Genomic DNA, 13,608 nt, shown 5'->3' on the forward strand with positions numbered 1-13,608 from the left:
CCAGCGCTCTTAGACCCAGAAAGACCAGGCAATCGCAGCCCAGACCAGCGGGAAAATCTCAGTGTGCAATCGCTGTGTCGAAACTCTCTGGTGGTCTGGAGCTACCCAGACAGCCACCGCTGCCGTGGTTTTGGGTACAAGTAGAAGATCCTGCATCCCCAGGGACCGCGACTCAGAACCTGCTCTGCCAGCAGCCAATGGGGAATTTATATGGGCTCTCTAACACCCAGAGAGGACCAAATGGAGGCTTCTCTCTGAGAGGGAGGTCAGGGTGCAGTTTGCTTTCCTCTAAAACTACAAAAACAATCAAAAGCAGTCAAGGCTAGAGAAAAAAAAAAAAGTGAACAAACATAAAAACCTCCAGAAAACAAAATCCTGAAAGAAACCGGTTTCCTCAGAGCTGGGAGGACTTAATTCAGGGAACATCATTGACCAAAAACCCACGTGGCAGGCCCTTTCCCCAGAATACCAACCAGTAACGGGAAAAAAAAAAAAAAAAAAAAAAAAGACTACAAGAGAACAACCACCACTACTTCATAAGACTTATATTTTTAACTCGTTCCCACTATTCTGGTTCATTTTTTTTATATATAGACAATTTTTAACCTATTTACCATCACAATGAGATGTCCAGTAAATCAAATTCCATAGTAACCTTCTAACCTGAACTTTTTGATACATACACCTGTGTTTTTCTTTTACATCTCTATTTTTAAAATTTTTTTTCTAAATTTTAATTTAGTTTACTCCTTTTTTATTTTTATCCTCTAATATTCATATAGAGTTAAACGTCAACTTAATCCCCTTTCCCAAATCAATGCTACCCCTATAGGTAAACAAATTTTTATTCCCCCTTTATCTTAGGAAAGTTGACTCCTTTAACAAAGGTATCAAGATACATCCAGGAAGAATCAAAACAACCTTCCTCATCCACATTGAGAATCTCTAACCACTATCCCATCTTTTTCTCCCACCAGTGTTTCTGTGTTTTCGTGTTTGTCATCAGGACTATCAGAGTATATAAATCTTATACTTGGGGTTCTTTTTTATGAGGTTCTTTCTTTATTTGCATATATATATTTTTTTATTTCAAAAATCGTTTTTTTTTTCATTTATTTTCAGCATAACAGTATCATTATTTTTTCACCACACCCAGTGCTCCATGCAATCTGTGCCCTCTATAACACCCACCACCTGGTACCCTGACCTCCTACTCCCCCGCCACTTCAAACCCCTCAGATTGTTTTTCAGAGTCCATAGTCTCTCATGATTCACCTCCCCTTCCAATTTACCCCAACCCCCTTCTCTCTAACTCCCCATGTCCTCCATGCTTTTTGTTATGCTCCACAAATAAGTGAAGGCATATGATAATTGACTCTCTTGCTTGACTGATTTCACCCAGCATAATCTCCTCCAGTCCTGTCCATGTTGCTACAAAAGTTGGGTATTCGTCCTTTCTGATGGAGGCATAATACTCCATAGTGTATATGGACCACATCTTCCTTATCCATTCATCCATTGAAGGGCATCTTGGTTCTTTCCACAGTTTGGCGACCGTGGCCATTGCTGCTATAAACATTGGGGTACAGATGGCTTTTCTTTTCACGACATCTGTATCTTTGGGGTAAATACCCAGGAGTGCAATGGCAGGGTCATAGGGAAGTTCTATTTTTAATTTCTTGAGGAATCTCCACACTGTTCTCCAAAGAGGCTGCACCAATTTGCATTCCCACCAACAGTGGAAGAGGGTTCCTCTTTCTCCACAACCTCTCCAACACATGCTGTCTCCTGTCTTGCTAATTTTGGCCATTCTAACTGGTGTAAGGTGATATCTCAATGTAGTTTTAATTTGAATCTCCCTGATGGCTAGTGATGATGAACATTTTTTCATGTGTCTGATAGCCATTTGTATGTCTATATTGGAGAAGTGTCTGTCCATATATTCTGCCCATTTTTTTGATATGATTGTTTGTTTTGTGTGTGTTGAGTGTGAGGAGTTCATTATAGATCCTGGATATCAACCTTTTGTCTGTACTGTCATTTGCAAATACCTTCTCCCATTCCGTGGGTTGCCTCTTTGTTTTGTTGACTGTTTCCTTTGCTGTGCAGAAGCTTTTGATTTTGATGAAGTCCCAAAAGTTTATTTTCGTTTTTGTTTCCTTTGCCTTTGGAGACATATCTTGAAAGAAGTTGCTGTGGCTGATATCGAAGAGATTACTGCCTATGTTCTCCTCTAGGATTCTGATGGATTCCTGTCTCGCATTGAGGTTTTTTATCCATTTTGAGTTGATCTTTGTGTACGGTGTAAGAGAATGGTCAAGTTTCATTCTTCTACATATAGCTGTCCAGTTTTCCCAGCACCATTAATTGAAGAGACTGGCTTTTTTCACTGTATATTTTTTCCTGTTTTGTCGAAGATTATTTGCCCATAGAGTTGAGGGTCCGTATCTGGGCTCTCTACTCTGTTCCACTGGTCTATGTGTCTGTTTTTATGCCAGTACCATGCTGTCTTGGTGATCACAGCTTTGTAGTGAAGCTTGAAATCATGTAACGTGATGCCCCCAGTTTTATTTTTGTTTTTCAACATTTCCTTAGCGATTCGGAGTCTCTTCTGATTCCATACAAATTTTAGGATTATTTGCTCCAGCTCTTTGAAGAATACCGGTAGAATTTTGATCGGAATGGCATTAAAAGTATAGATTGCTCTAGGCAGTATAGACATTTTAACAATATTTATTCTTCCATGATCGAAGAACATGGAATGTTCTTCCATCTTTTTGTGTCTTCTTCAATTTCTTTCATGAGTATTATGTAGTTCCTTGAGTACAAATCCTTTACCTCTTTGGTTAGGTTTATTCCCAGGTATGTTAGGGTTCATGGTGCTATAGTAAATGGGATCGATTCTCTAATTTCCCTTTCTGTATTTGCATATATATATATATATATTGTTCTCTTGTCATATACTTTTATCAGTCTTTTTGTTTGTTTTTGTTTGTATACTTCATCAGTCTTACCTTGAGGCCCATGTGCGCTGAACCTCCTCTTTGATCTTCCCTTTTATTCGTGTCTCTCTCTTTCTCTCTCTTTTTTTTCTTTTCTTTTTTCTCTCATTTGGGTAGGGAACCCTGATTGTTCAGAAGCATTCCAGCATGCACCTTGACTGCACCACGGTCGATAACATCCAGCTACATCCATTCAGTCATCTCTCACCAAAATGACCAGGAGGTGGAATGCCCAACAGAAGAAAAATACAGAGGATGGGCCTTCTGCAACAGAGCTAATGGCTATCAACATAGACCATATGTCGGAAAGAGAATTCAGGCTAACAATTATCCAGCCAATAGCTAGGTTGGAGAAAGCCATGGATGACCAAATGGAATTGATTAGGGCAGAACTGAAAGCCACTAGGGATGATGTTCACAATGTTAGGGCAGAGCTGAAAGCTACCAGGGATGAGGTTCACAATGCTCTCAATGAGTTCCAATCAATCTAAATTCTCTCAAAGCTAGGGTAACTGAGACAGAAGATAGAATTAGTGATCTGGAGGACAAACAAATAGAAAGATCAGGAGGAAGCCTGGAACAAACAGCTTAGAAGCCATGAAAACAGAATCAGGGAAATAAATGATGCCATGAAACGTTCCAACGTCAGAATTATTGGAATCCCTGAATGGGAGGAGAAAGAAGTCTAGAAGTTATAGTGGAACAAGTTCTTCATGAAAATTTTCCCAATCTTGCGAATGAAACCAGCATTCATGTACGAGAGACCGAATAATCTCCACCCAAGATTATAGATTCCAAAAAAAAATCAAGGCCCTTGTAGTCAAATTGAGGAATCATAATTTAGATACAATCTCTTGAAAGCCACTAGGACAAAGAGGCTCCTTACTTACAGAGGAAAGCCCATCAGAATAATGTCAGAATAACGTCACACCTGTCCACAGAGACCTGGCAAGCCAGAAAGGGCTGGCACGATATATTCAGAGCACTAAATGAGAAGAACATGCAGCCAAGAATACTTTATCCAGCAAGACTGACATTCAAAATGGATGGAGAGATAGAGTTTCCAAGACCGGCAAGGCTTAAAAGACTATGCAACCACCAAGCCGACACTGTAGGAAATATAAAGAGGGGTATTATAAAAGAGGAAAAATCCTAAGAATAGCATGGAACAGAAATACAGAGACAATCTACAGAAAGACTTCAAACGTAACTCGATGTCAATAAAAATAAATATCAATATTCACTCTCAATGTGATTGGCCTAAATGCACCCATAAAACGGCACAGGGTTGCAGCTTGGATAAAATGACAGGACCCATCCATATGTTGTCTACAAGAGACCCATTTTGATCGTAAAGACACACCCAGACTGAAAGTGAAGGGATGGAGAAGCATCTTTCACGCCAGTGGGCCTCAAAAGAAGGCTGGGGTAGCAGTTCTTATATCAGATAAATTAGATTTTAAACTAGAGACTGTGGTCAGAGATACAGAAGGTCACTATATAATTCTTAAAGGGACTATCCACCAAGATGATCTAACAATTGTAAATACCTATGCCCCCAATATGGGAGAAGCCAATTACATAAGAAAAGTTAATCAAGATAAAGAGTCATATTAATATGAATACCTTAATAGGAGGGGATCTTAACACGCCTCTCAGTAATAGATCATCCAAGCAGAAAAATCAATAAAGAAACAAGAGCATTGAATGATGCATTGGACCAGCCAGACCTCATAGATAATATACAGAACATTTCACCCTAAAACAACAGAATACTCATTCTCCTCAAGTGCACGTGGAAGCTTCTCCGGAATAGACCACATACTGGGTCACAAATCAGGACTCAACCTATACCAAAAGACTGACATTATTCCCTCCATATTCTCGGATCACAATGCTTTGAAACTGGAGCTAAATCACAAGGAAAACTTCGGAAGGAGCTCAAACACCTGGAAGCTAAAGATCCCCTTGATTAAGAATGCTTGGATCAACCAGGAGATCAAAGAAGAACTGAAACAATCCATGGAAACCAATGAGAATGAAGACACTTCAGTCCAAAACCTGTGGGATACAGCAAAGGCAGTCCTAAGGTGGGGAATACATAGCCATCTAAGCCTCCCTCAAAAAAATGGAAAAACCCAGAACTGGAAAATCAACAACAAATCAAATCAAATCCACACATAAGAAGGGAAATCATCAAGATTAGAGATGAGATCAATGAGGTAGAAACCAGATATTTGCAAATGACAGTACAGACGAAAGGTTGATATCCAGGATCTATAATGAACTCCTCAAACTCAACACACACAAAAGAGGCAAACATAGCAAAAAATGGGAAGAAGATATGAACAGACACTTAACCCATCAAGACATACAAATGGCTATCAGACACATGAAAAAATGTTCATCATCACTAGTCATCAGGGAGATTCAAATTAAAACCACATTGAGATATCACCTTACACCAGTTAGAATGGCCAAAATTAGCAAGACAGGAAACAACATGTGTTGGAGAGGATGTGGAGAAAGGGGAACCCTCTTCCACTGTTGGTGGGAATGCAAGTTGGTACAGCCTCTTTGGAGAACAGTTTGGAGATTCCTCAAGAAATTAAAAATAGAAGTTCCCTATGACCCTGCCATTGCACTCCTGGGTATTTACCCCAAAGATACAGATGTCATGAAAAGAAGGGCCATCTGTACCCCAATGTTTATAGCAGCAATGGCCACGGTCGCCAAACTGTGGAAAGAACCAAGATGCCCTTCAACGGATGAATGGATAAGGAAGATGTGGTCCATATACACTATGGAGTATTATGCCTCCATCAGAAAGGACGAATACCCAACTTTTGTAGCAACATGGACGGGACTGGAAGAGATTATGCTGAGTGAAATCAGTCAAGCAGAGAGAGTCAATTATCATATGCCTTCACTTATTTGTGGAGCATAACAAAAAGCATGGAGGACATGGGGGGTTAGAGAGAAGGGGGTTGGGGTAAATTGGAAGGGGAGGTGAATCATGAGAGACTATGGACTCTGAAAAACAATCTGAGGGGTTTGAAGTGGCGGGGGAGTAGGAAGTCGGGGTACCAGGTGGTGGGTATTATAGAGGGCACGGATTGCATCGAGCACTGGGTGTGGTGAAAAAATAATGAATACTGTTTTTCGGAAAATAAATTAAAAAAAGAAAGAAAGAAACCAGAGATACAGTAGAACTTATCAATGAAACTAGAAGCTGTTTTTTTGAAAGAATCAATAGATCGATAAACCATTGGCCACACTAATCCAAAAGAAAAGAGAGAAATCCCAAATTCATAAAATTATGAATGAAAAGGGAGAGATAACAACGAACACCAAGGAAGTAGAAACAATTATCAGAAGTTATTATCAACAGTTATAGGCCAATAAGCTTAGCTACCTAAATGAAATGGATGTATTCCTGGAAAACTATAAACTCCCAAAATTGAACCAGGAAGAAATCGACAACCTGAATAGACAGATATCTAGTAATGAGATGAAGCAGTGATCAAAAACCTCCCAATAAACAAGAGCCCATGACCTGACGGATTCCCTGGGGAATTCTACCAAACTTACAAAGAAAGAAATAACACCTATTCTCCTGAAGCTGTTTCAAAAAATTGAAGCAGAAGGAAAACTTCCAGACTCTTTCTGAGAAGCCAGCATTACTCTGATCCCCAAACCAGGCAACGACCCTACCAAAAAGGAGAATTTCAGACCAATATCACTGATGAATATGGATGCTAAGATTCTCAACAAGATCCTAGCAATCAGGATCAACAGCACATTAAAAAGATTATCCACCATGACCAGGTGGGATTCATCCCTGGGCTACAAGGATGGTTCAACATTCCCAAATCAATCAATGTGATAGAACAAATCGATAAGAGAAAAGAGAAGAACCCCATGGTCCTCTCAGCTGATGCAGAAAAAGCATTTGACAATATCCAGCATCCGTTCCTGACTAAAATGCTTCAAAGTATAGGGATAGAGGGAACATTCCTGAACCTCATCAAATCTATCTATGAAAGACCCACAGCAAATATCATCCTCAATGGGAAAATGCTTGCAGCCTTCCCATTGAGATCAGGAAAGTCAAGGATGCCCACTCTCTCCACTCTTGTTCAACATAGTACTAGAAGTCCTAGCAACAGCAATCAGACAAGAAAGAGAAATAAAAGGTACCCAAATTGGCAGTGAAGAAGTCAAACTCTCTCTCTTCACTGACGACATGATTCTTTATATGGAAATCCAAAAGACTCCACCCTCAAACTAATAGAATTCATACAGAAATTCAGTAACGTGGCAGGATACAATGTCAATGTACAGAAATCAGTGGCTTTTTTATACACTAACAATGAAAATACAAAAAGGGAAATTAGAGAATTGATTCCATTTACTATAGCACCAAGAACCATAAGATACCTCGGAATAAACCTAACCAAAGAGGTGAAGAAACTGTACTCGAGGAACTACAGAACACTCATGAAAGAAATTGAAGAAGACACAAAAAGACAGAAGACCATTCCATGCTCTTGGATTGATATAATAAACATTGTTAAACATCTATACTGCCTACGGCAATCTATACTTTTAATGCCATTCCGATCAAAATTCCACGGTATTTTTCTAAGAGTGAGAGCAAATAATACAAAAATTTGTATGGAATCAGAAGAGACCCCAGATCACTAAGGAAATGTTCAAAAACAAAAATAAAACTGGGGACATCACATTACCTGACTTCAAGCCTTACTACAAAGCTGTGATCACCAAGACAGCATGGTACTGGCATAAAAACAGACACATAGACCAGTGGAACAGAGTAGAGAGCCCAGATATGGACCCTCCACTATATGGTCAATTAATCTTCTACAAAACAGGAAAAAATATACAGTCGAAAAAAAACAGTTTCTTCAATAAATTGTGCTCGGAAACTTGACAGCTATATGTAGAAGAATGAAACTTGACCATTCTCTTACACCGTACACAAAGATAAACTCGAAATGGATAGTAGACGTCAATGTGAGACAGGAATCCATCAGAATCCTAGAGGAGAACATAGGCAGTAATGTCTTCGATATCCGCCACAGCATCTTCTTTCAAGATATGCCTCCAAAGTCAAAGGAAACAAAAGCGAAGATGAACTTTTGGGACTTCATCAAGATCAAAGGTTTCTGCACAGCAAAGGAAACAGTAAAGAAAACAAAGAGGCAACCCACTGAATGGGAGAAGGTATTTGCAAATGACATTACAGACAAAAGGCTGATATCCAGGATCTATAAAGAACTCATGAAACTAAACACACACAAAACACAATCATATTAAAAAATGGGCAGAAGATATGAACAGACACTTCTCCAATGAAGACATTCAAATGGCTATCAAACACATGAAAAAATGTTCATCTTCACTAGCCATAAGGGAGATTCAAATCAAAACCACATTGAGATATCACCTTACACCAGTTAGAATGGCCAAAATTAGCAAGACAGGAGACAGCATGTGTTGGAGAGGATGTGGAGAAAGGGGAACCCTCCACTGTTGGTGGGAATGCAAGTTGGTGTAGCCTCTTTGGAGAACGGTGTGGAGATTCCTCAAGAAATTAAAAATAGAACTTCCCTATGACCCTGCAATTGCACTACTGGGTATTTACCCCACAGATACAGATGTAGAGTAAAGAAGGGCCATCTGTACCTCAGTGGTCATAGCAGCAATGACCACGGTCTCCAAACTGTGGAGAGAACCAAAATGCCCTTCAATGGACGAATGGATAAGGAAGATGTAGTCCATATACACTATGGAGTATTATGCCTCCATCAGAAAGCATGAATATCCAACTTTTGTAGCAACATGGAAGGGACTGGAAGAGATTCTGCTGCATGAAGTAAGTCAAGCAGAGAGAGTCAATTATCATATAGTTTCACTTACTTGTGGAGCATAACAAATAGCATGGAGGACAAGGGGAAATGGAGAGGAGGAGGGAGTTGAGCGAAATTGGAAGGGGAGGTGTACCATGAGAGACTAAGGACTCTGAAAAACAATCCAAGGGTTTTGAAGGGGTGGGGGGTGGGAGGAAGGGGGAACCAGGTGGTGGGTGTTAGGGAGTGCACAGATTGCATGGAGCACTGGGTGTGGTACAAAAACAATTAATACTGTTATGCTGAAAATAAATAAAATTTTTTTTTAAATAGTTTGAAAAAAAATAAAATTAATTCTGCCAATATGTATCTTTTTATTGTGGAGTTTAATCCATTTACATTTAAGTAATTATGTATAAGTAAGTATATTACCATTTTGTTGTTTTCTGTATGTCTTACAGCTTTTTTGACCCTTATTTCCTTCCTTTGTGTTTAGTTGATTTCTTGTAGTGATACATTTAGATTCTCTTGTAATTTCTTTCGTTTATATTCTATAGATATTTTCTTTGTGGTTACCATAGGGATTACATATAACATCCTGAAATTACAGCAATGTATTTTAAACTGATAATCATTTCAATCACGTTAAAAAATACATTTCTTTATAACTCTGCCCCCAGCTCCCCTGATTTATTGTTACTGATGTCACAAATATATTTTTTTTAATTTGAGTACCCATTAATGTAGATCTATTTTTATTGTTACGATTTTGCCTTTTAAATTCTATGAAAGAATAAAAAATGGAGTTACAAACCAACATTAAAATAAAACACACTTTGTATCTTTCCAAATATTTACCTGTAGGATAATTTTATATTTTCATACAGCTTTGAGTTTTTGTCTTGTGTCCTATCATTTTAATCTGAGGGGCCCATTTTAGCATGTCTAATATCATGCCATTTTTTGTAAAGGTTTTATTTATTTCTTTGACAGACAGGGATCACAAGTAGGCAGAGAGCCAGGCAGAGAGAGAGAGGGAAGCAGGCTCCCCACTGAGCAGAGTCTGATTCAGGGCTTGATCCCAGGACCCTGAGATCATGACCTGAGCCAAAGGCAGAGGCTTAACCCCCTGAGCCAGCCAGGTGCCCTAATATCCTGTCATTTTAACCTGTATAGCTTTTCTAGCATCTTACTGTATTAACTGGAAGGGTTTCTTTAAGGCAGGTCTAGCAGTATTTAACTCTCCCTCGACATTTGTTTATCTAGATATGTGGAACTTTATCCCCTTTTTCTTTTTCATTTTTTCTAGGATAGTTCTGCTGTTTCTAGAATTTTTTAATTTTTTTCTCCTAGCACTTTAAATATATTATCCCATTACCTTCTGTCCTGCAAGATTTCTGCAAGAAAGATGATAATCTTGTGAAAATCCCTTGTATGTTTAGTCTTTTGAAGATTTTATTTATTCATTTGAGAAAGAACCTCCAAGATCCTCTCTTTGAGAGAATCTCCAAGCAGACTCCCTGCTGAGTATGACCCCTCCCCCCATGTGCGGCTCCACTCATGACCCTGAGATTATGACCTGAGCCAAAATCAAACGTCATATACTTAACTGACTGAGCCACCCAGGCACCCCAAAGATCCCTTGTTTGTAATGTTTCTTTTCTCTTGTAGCTTTCAAAATTTTCTTTTTCTTTGACTTTCATTATAATGTTTCTTGGTGTAGGCCTCCTTGGGTTTGTCCTGTTTGGGTTTTTTGGCCTTTTTATATTTTATATATATGTATTTCATAAAATTTGCAAATATTTGGCCATTCTTCAGATAGGCACTCTGACCCATTTTGTCTCTCTTCCCTTTCTGCTATACACATTAGATGGATGAATGGATGGATGGATAGATAGATCTGATTGATGGTGCCTCATAAATCCAGTAGACTCTGTTCCCTTTTCTGCATTCTTTTTTTTGTTATTGTTTCTCAAACTTGTTGAATTTAAATGTTTGAGTCTGCTTTGGTGAATTCTTCAATTTAGTGATTGTATTTTCCAGCTGCAGTATTTCTATTTGGTTCCTGTGTTAATAATTGCTCTTTGTAGATGTTCTCATTTTGTTCATACATATCTTCCTAATTCCCTTTAGATCTCTATTTCCTCCTTTAGTTTATTGAGCATGTTTAATGCAGTTGTTTTAAAGGCTTTCTCAGGTAAGTCCAAATCTTTTGTTCCTTTAGAGCTAGTTTCTGAAGACTTATTTTGTTCCTTTGAATGGACCACTTTTCCTTGTTTGTCTGCCTTGTCATCTTTTGTCCAAAAAAAAAGGCATTTAAGAAAATAGCCACCTCTCCCAATCCTTGAAGACTAGCTCTGTGAAGGTGAAGACCTTCACCACTCAGTCTGGCGTGAAGGCTTAAAGTCTTTTCAGGACTTTTCAGGACATATGACTACCCTGGGCCTGTGTATGTGCTTTTTTTCCTCCCCAACCCACTTCAACACATAGGGGTGCTATTAAGTGTCTTAATTAACCTAAAAAGCCCAGCCCTGCTTCTCCTTTGGAGCCGTAGATGTTTTATTGTATTCCTCTGACCATATCCTTGTTCAAGGCATACATGGGCCTACAATTCCCTGTAGCTGTACTATATCCAGCTGTACTGGTATCCAGACTATGCTACCTTCCTCTTTCTGATCTCCAAATCAGGAAAAAGAGAAACCAGTCCCTCAGGTAGCCAGGATCATGCAGGCTGTTCCCCTATTTTCCTTATGTCCTGAGAGAGGAACCAAACACTGCACTACTTTGTACAGAGGAGGGAGTGGAGCAAGGATAAGCAAAAACACTGCAATTTTCTACTATTTTGAGTGTGGGTTTTTCTTCGTTGAGCGTTCAGTTGGTTTTACAGATCTGTGACTGGTGTCAAGAACTCTCACAAAGCTGTTTTGGTCAGTTGTTTACTGGGTGTTTTAACTGGAGGAAGAAGGCCTGGAGCTTCCTAGTCTTCCATCTTCCTGATACCACTCTCTCTCTCTCTCTCTGTTCTGTTCAATTTAATTTTTGGTTTGCATTAGTGTGTCTTCTCATAATCATTTCAGGTAAGATTTGTTGGAAGTAAACTTTTTGGACGTTTATAGTATGACAATGCTTTATTTTATCCTCATATTTGAATTCCATCCTGGTTACCCGGAGAATTCATTGTTCACAATTATTTTTCTTTGGTACTGAGGCACATTTTCAGTGTCTTTTTGTGCGCAGTGTTACTGATGGAAGCCTTATTACTTTTTTCTTTTTTTCTTTATTCCTTTTTTTATTTAGAATTATTATTTATTTTTTAAATTTCTTTTCAGTGTTCCAGAATTCATTCTTTACCCACCACACACAATGCTCCATGAAATATGTGCCCTCCACAATACCCAACACCAGGCTCACCCAACTTCCCACCCTGCTCCCCTCCAAAACCCTCAGTTACTTGGACAGAGTCCATAGTCTCTCGTGGTTCGTATCTCCCTCCAGTTTCCCCCAACTCCCTTCTCTTCATTTCCACTTGACCTCCATGTTATTCCTTATACTGCACAAATAAGCAGTAAAAAGGAATAACATGGAGGTCAGGTGGAAACCATATGATACTTGACTCTCTCTGCTTGACTTATTTCACCCAGCATAATCTCTTCCAGTCCCGTCCAGGTTGCTACAAAAGTTGGGTGCTCATCCTTTCTGATGGAGGCATAATACTCCATAGTATATATGGACCACATCTTTATTATCTCTTCGTCCTTTGAAGGGCATCTTGGTTCTTTCCACAGTTTGGCGACCATGTCCATTGCTGCTATGAACATTGAGGTACAGATGGCCCTTCTTTTCACTACATCTGTATAGTTCGTGTAACTACCCAGTAGTGCATTTCCAGGGTCATAGGGAAGCTCTATTATCAATTACATAAGGAATCTCCACACTGTTTTCCAAAATGGCTGCACTGACTGGCATTCCCACCAGCAGTGTAAGAGGGTTTCCCTTTGTCCACATCCTCTCCAACACACGTTGTTTCCTATCTTGTTAATTTTGGCCATTCTAACTAGAGTCAGGGGGTATCTCAATGTGGTTTAAATTGAATCTCCCTGATAGCTTGTGATGATGAACATTTTTTCAGTGTCTGATAGCCATTTGAATGTCTTCATTGGAGAAGTGTCTGTCCATATCTTCTGTCCATTTTTTGATATGATTGTCTGTTTTGTGTGTGTTGAGTTTGAGAAGTTCTTCATAGATCCTGGATATCAGCCCTTTATCTGTACTGTCATTTGCGAATATCTTCTCCCATTCCGTGGGTTGCCTCTTTGTTTTGTTGACTGTTTCCTTTGCTGTGAAGAAGGTTTTTTTTTTTTAATTTTTTATTTTTTATAAACATATATTTTTATCCCCAGGGGTACAGGTCTGTGAATCACCAGGTTTACACACTTGTGAAGAAGGTTTTGAACTTGATAAAGTCCCAAAAGTTCATTTTTGCCTTTGTTTCATTTGCTTTGGAGATATATCTTGAAAGAAATTGCTGTGGCCGCTTCTTGTGGCCATCTCCAAAGGCAAAGGAAACAAAAGGGAAAATAAACTTTTGGGACTTCATCAAAATCAAAAGCTTCTGCATAGCAAAGGAAACAGTCAAAAAAAACAAAGTGGCAACCCACTGAATGGGAGAAGATATTTGCAAATGACAGTACAGACAAAAGGTTGATATCCAGGATCTATAATGAACTCCTCAA

At 39.0% G+C, this 13,608-nt stretch overlaps 1 protein-coding gene across 5 annotated transcripts in view; it reads left to right on the forward strand.

Annotated features, from left to right (window-relative positions):
- SLC41A3 (solute carrier family 41 member 3) overlaps window positions 1–13,608 on the forward strand; it is a 131,490-nt gene that overhangs the window by 55,992 nt on the left and 61,890 nt on the right. The window lies entirely within an intron of this gene.

This window comes from Mustela putorius, unplaced genomic scaffold (assembly GCF_011764305.1).
Source record: "Mustela putorius furo isolate JIRA1106 unplaced genomic scaffold, ASM1176430v1.1 tig00003850_pilon_pilon_pilon, whole genome shotgun sequence".
Lineage (NCBI taxonomy): Eukaryota > Metazoa > Chordata > Mammalia > Carnivora > Mustelidae > Mustela > Mustela putorius.